Here is a 5734-nt window from a genome sequence, read left to right as displayed (position 1 = left end):
TAGCTCCTCTCATCTTATCATAAAGTTTTGCTTAACCCAATAAATTTCTGAGTTTTGATAGCCCGTTGATGACCAACACAGATCATACCATAACTTCGCATTATCCATTTGGGCAATTATTTTAAATATCGACAGGGAATGCATTCTGGAAAGAATGTAAGAAAGGATGAAAGAAAGGATGAAAATAATTTATATGTCCTCTCAAGAGGAAAAAATAAACCAGAAAATATTTATAAAATGTTAACTATGGATAATGCGTGCTAGCAAATAATAATATTTCCATTTTTTATGAATTATATAAATTAATTTTGTTAGAAGACATGAAATATCCTGATACCGAAATCATTTTCAGATTAAGTAATATTTTCTTGAAGAATGCGAATCCTATTATAAACAAGAGTGTAGAATCCTCTTTCCTCCTCAGGCTCCAGAATATTTTACCACAAGTGATTCGTCCTTAAAAATAATAATAGGCATGATCAGTAATCAATTTCCTATAATCATGGGTCACTCCTATCACGAGGTACTCCTTGATGCTTGCAAAAGTCAGGCATTAAAAAACGGCCTTACGGGGCCTGCCTATTTATCTATGTTGACATTTGGTATCTAACGAATATCAGGTGACCGGAAAGGATCCAAGAACGCCCGAAGGTATCCATCACGATTTTTACCCGGGAATATTTGGTCAATAGCTATGTCTCAGAGACTACCAGGGGATCGAAATTGTGCGGGGGCTAACGTACTGGCTTCCCACCCTGAGGGCGCGGGTTCAAATCCCGGCGGTGTTGAATATTTTTCAGAGGTATCTCGATCCCTACTTGAAGTGCTTTGTGGAGGGCACTTTGAGTGAGTACGCCGTCCGTCGGATGGGACGTTAAACTGCGGACCCCTTGGCGCCTTTCGTAAAGAGCAGGCTAATGCCGACGCCGGGTTTCTCTCCACCCTTCATCCTTTCCTGCCCATCCCCTATGGCGCAAATGACCTTAGCTGTCGGTCGCCTCCCCTTAAAACTACTACTACTACCAGAGACTACCATGATGCCCTTTTCGCTACCATAGTACTTCCTAAATGTTAAATTTTGAAATAATTTCTATCCTGTCCCGAAATCCCTTTCACTTGCAACTTGAAATTTTACCATGAGACTCAGTTGTCACGTGAAGTGGTGGAACCAAAATTCTATTCATTAGTTCATGCTGATTGCACAGAATCGCGCAATCAGCATGAACTAATGAATCGTAATGTTTACATAAAATGAAATAAGCAACATTGCAACTTCTGGCAACTTTTGACACAATTATTGCATCAGCAAAGAATTCCACATAGAAATTTAAAAGAATAACTAATAAAATTAAGGGGTTGAGAAAATATTAGAGATCAACACCATATGGAATAAGTTTTGGGCAAAAATCATTCATTTGCTTCCCAGGCCATGTGAAGCCATTACAGTCATCCTAATGTTAATTTATTAGGACTAAGAGAATTATTGCATGGAATTCATTATTAAAAAGAATAAAATTAGATAAAGGTCATTAGGGTACCTTTAATCCATCAAAACTTAGGTAAGGGTAAACATGTAGGCAATTCAGCTGTAAAATTAAAAATATTTCAGTATTAATATCAGTGAGGGAGGCTCGTATTGTTTTAGTTTGTAGTTATAGGTACATGGAATGATATAATGAACCACGATGGATAGATAAGTTCTAAGTCAACGATGAAGTAAAGTCAAATAGCCAAGCTCAGTAATAATTACTTTACTGCAATCAAAGGTATTGCAAAGAATGGAAATCCATCCCTAGGATATAATCTTAAGCTTGATGCCTGTTTTCCTCTGCGGGATGCAGTGTTGCCGTTACTGTGACCTCAAATGGTGGAACAATGCCCTTGCCTCATAGATTGAAGTAGCACAATATGAAAAGCTTAACTAAAAGGGCTCTATACCTTATTAATCGCCCCCTTCCCTTCATTGTTTCCCGAATGTCGCTAATATTTCCCAAGTGATTCCTCCTTAATGCGTCGCAAACAGCCCCAACTTTACTCTATAAACTTGCCCCCGGGGCTTATGAAAACCTTACAGTGATATTCGTAGCCCTAAGGACAAACTAGCGTTATTGCATGACCTTAATGAAGTACACAGCCTTAATGGGACACATGTAAATTGGAATTTAAATTAAATAAGTGTGTGGGGATGAATTTTTAAAATAAGAATTGTTTCCCCGAACAGTCTACTAAGCATATTAAATATAATGAGAAACCAAAAGTATAAGAAATCCCAAAATAGCAAGTTGATAATCAAAAAATATATCTAGTTCCGAGTAGGGGGAAAATGTTTGTCCTGGCGCAGGTTTGACCTTGACATTCCAACCCGGAACTATCGGTCGCAGAGAAAAACAAATGACGTCACGTGAAAGAGGGGGGCATTTGTCCTTCACAGGCAATATAATTGCATCACGTCAACCCAACCCACGCAGGAAAAATCATCCTGGCGCAAGTTTCACCTTGAAACTCAAACCCGGATACATCAACAACTATCGGTCGTAGAGAAAAACAAATAACGTCACGTGAAAGAGGGGGGAGGGAGCATTTTTCCTTCATATGCAATCTAGTTGTACGACGTCAACCCAACCCATGCAGGAAAAATCATGACCCAAGGCCATCGCCTCTTATATCTCCAGAACTATCGATTGTAGAGTACAACAAACGGTGCCAAGTGAAAGAAGAGGTAATTATACTTCAGATTAAAGCCTTAAAGTGTCCTCTTTATATTGGACAATATATAGATTTTATCAAATATCTCGTTTAATAATAACGATAACAACAAATAAACAAAAATAATGGAAAGACAACTTGATTATATGTAAAAAAGTTCCTCATCATTTTTTCGATAGCACTTTAAATAAGCCCGTAAAAATTAATTAAAGTTCTCAAGACCTAATTTTTTGAAATTCCCGCTATTTCTCTTCAATTCCGCTTTGCTATTCTCTCATTCTATACCTATTAATCAGTCTCCTTCTCCTATTCGGAAATTGACATTTAAAGCGGAGGGCATGAAGAGAGAGTAGAATTGCGTTAACCGGGAAACGCCCATCCCTCACCCCTTAGCTTTTTCCCTTTCCACTACACCTTCTACGCAGTATATAAAGGGGACGGATCGGCGTTAGGTCGCCAGCAGATCGGGAAATAGTCCCGATCTATAGGCCCACCTAATCATCGTGTAGGGTTCCAGATGAGATCTTCCTCCGTGGGGCTAACACCAAAAGCTGTGGGGGTAAGTATGACCCGTTAGCCAAATTGGCTTTCCGGATTTTTTTTCATTTTTTCTATACGCTCTAGAAGCGAGCAAATGTGAAGATGGGTCACTCTCAATGCCCGCCTTCGATTCCCGGCGAGAAAACCGGAGACCCTTTCCAGGGTATCCAAGGGTTTTCAGGGTACGGGAATATCATTGTCGAAAGGACACCCCCTATGTACCCCTTAGCGGGTTGAGCACCGTGGGGGTACTCAGTACTATCGTACTGAGTATTTTCCAGAACTTTCAGACCGATCGGACCAGTGGTTTTGGCCCTATGGCCAAAAAAGCCGAAATTTTCGGGAATTATGCTCAATAACTCCGTTGTTTGAAGAGATAAAAATATGATTTAAATTTGAATGTTTATCAGAAAACAGCTGGCTACCGATTCCGCGTGGAATTAATCGTAAAAATATTAGGGTTCACCCTAGGGTAATAAGGGTATAGTAAAATCTCCGACTGAAGTACCCTTTTCAAAATGCTATATGATACGGAGCATAAGTGTTTACTATTCCCAATTTCTAAAAGTTTGATATACCAAATAGGTAGGTCACTATTCCTAAAAGAAAGGATAAGAATTAGGCGGTGGCGTTTACAAAAAACCCTCTAGATAAAAATAAGGTTTAAATTTGAAAGTTTATCAGGGAAAATTTAGTTATCTATTCCGCATTGAATTACCCGTAAAATTATAAGTGTTTACCCTTGGAAAACTAAGGGTATGGAAAAATCCCTAATTGAGGTACCATTTTTAAAATTCTGTACGATACCAGACATAAGGGTATAACATTCCCAATTTCTAAAACTTTGATATACCAAATAGGTGGACCAAATATATAATGTTTTCTCTAAGGAATAGGGATACAAAATTGTGGAAATTCATATATATTAAAACGAACATTTTGTTTCAAATAATTTTTATTTGATTATTTTTTTTACATATAAAAAACTTTTCTTGGCTATAATTATAAATCATAACCTCCCCCACCGTCATTGTAAACATTCGGGGGAGAAAAAGTTTCTTCTCCCTCCCCCGAAAAAAGATTGTCGCCACCACCCCCTCCCCGAATCGGGTGGTCATCATCTCCACCTTCTCCACCCGGTAGCGGGTTTCCTCCTCCAAATCCTCCTTCTTCAGAAATGACCCCTCCTCCTGCAACCGAAAGAATCTTTCCCGGATGCTAGCCTGCCAGAATAAAAATAGGTACCGTCAGTAGATATTAATTACACTTCGAGCATTATTAAAATTTGATATAACCAGTTAAAAAAGCTACCACAGAAGTTGATGAAGAGGTCAACGCTTCGGGTGACGTTGAGGTGGAGGTGGTGACGCTGACAGTGGGGGTGCTGTTAAGCGTCGTGGTTGAGGGGGTGGACTCCATCCTACAAAGGTAAAAACGAAAACTTTGTATACAATAAATCATATGTTTATATATATATATATTAATCGTTACTCACATCAATTAACTGGAGGGTGATTAGAACTGCCAAAACCACCCTGTCCTCGGTTACTATTAGAGGTAACGTCATCAGACACTACAAATGAAACATCTGTAGCGATTCTTTCAAGGATGATTTGACATATTCTAGCTCCTCTTCTCACCAAAAAATCCTCATCACTATGGTTATAGAGGAGAACCTTAATTTCCCCCCTATAATCAGGATCAATTACACCCGCCCCAACTTCTATCCCATACCTCAGCGAAAGACTAGAGCGGGATGCGAGTCTCCCGTAAAATCCTTTGGGGATTTCAAGGGAGAATCCGCAAGGTATTAAAGCCCGCCCCCGCTTAGGAATTATATCCCACTGGACAGCACTAATATCATATCCAGCAGGGCATTCATAGCATGGCATAGGGGTACTTGCAAACGGGTGTAGTTTCCTAATGATGATGGAAATTCTGAAAATTTTAATATGATAAATATATATATTTAAGACCCCTCCTCAACCATATTCAAATAACATTTAAAATAATGTTAATTATCTCTAAGTCATAATTACCCAGAAGCAGAAGTAGTAGCCTCCATGATGATGATTTTTGGTGCAGGAGTGGTGACAAGACTGGAATATGGTGCAATTCGGCAATTCGGCAATGAGCGGCGATGATCAGAGGAGAGCGGATAATAGCGATGTTAGTAGATCTCTGCCAGGTGTTGAATGATGGAGACTCAAAGCTGAGGGTTTATATACAGGAACGCTTCTGTAGAGCATCATGCTACGTGCTAAAACTAGGAAGTTAGAGGAGGAGGTTGCATTAAGCAAGATCGGATAGTGGAGTGGGTTTTTTTCACTCCGCTGACCTCACTCGTTGAACATATCCCAACATCCTTGAGAGATTCCTCATCCTCCTAATCTCTTTCAATAACAACTCCTTGCATGTCCTCGGATGTTCGGCATTGAGCATTGCATTTTTCAGTAGAAGCTGCCAACTCCAAAGACCTTGGCACATG

General features: G+C 39.4%; 1 long non-coding RNA gene across 3 annotated transcripts; it reads right to left on the bottom strand.

Annotated features, from left to right (window-relative positions):
• Positions 1-4198: 4198 nt before the first annotated feature.
• On the bottom strand, positions 4199-5407 carry LOC139692759 (uncharacterized). 3 transcript variants are annotated; one of them, XR_011701785.1, is made up of 4 exons: positions 5286-5407; positions 4742-5184; positions 4558-4687; positions 4199-4469 (listed from the first exon to the last, which is right to left on the bottom strand). It is a non-coding gene; the product is annotated as an uncharacterized lncRNA (long non-coding RNA). The 3 variants fall into 3 exon arrangements; XR_011701783.1 differs by having other exon boundaries at positions 4558-4666; XR_011701784.1 differs by lacking the exon at positions 4742-5184 and having other exon boundaries at positions 4558-4666.
• Between the last annotated feature and the right edge of the window lie 327 nt (positions 5408-5734).

The sequence above is a fragment of the Hetaerina americana genome, unplaced genomic scaffold (genome assembly GCF_022747635.1).
Source record: "Hetaerina americana unplaced genomic scaffold, ioHetAmer1.1.p SCAF_40, whole genome shotgun sequence".
NCBI classification, from domain to species: domain Eukaryota; kingdom Metazoa; phylum Arthropoda; class Insecta; order Odonata; family Calopterygidae; genus Hetaerina; species Hetaerina americana.
The sequence above is the reverse complement of the archived record's forward strand: the minus strand, read 5'-3'. Positions and strand labels throughout refer to the sequence as shown.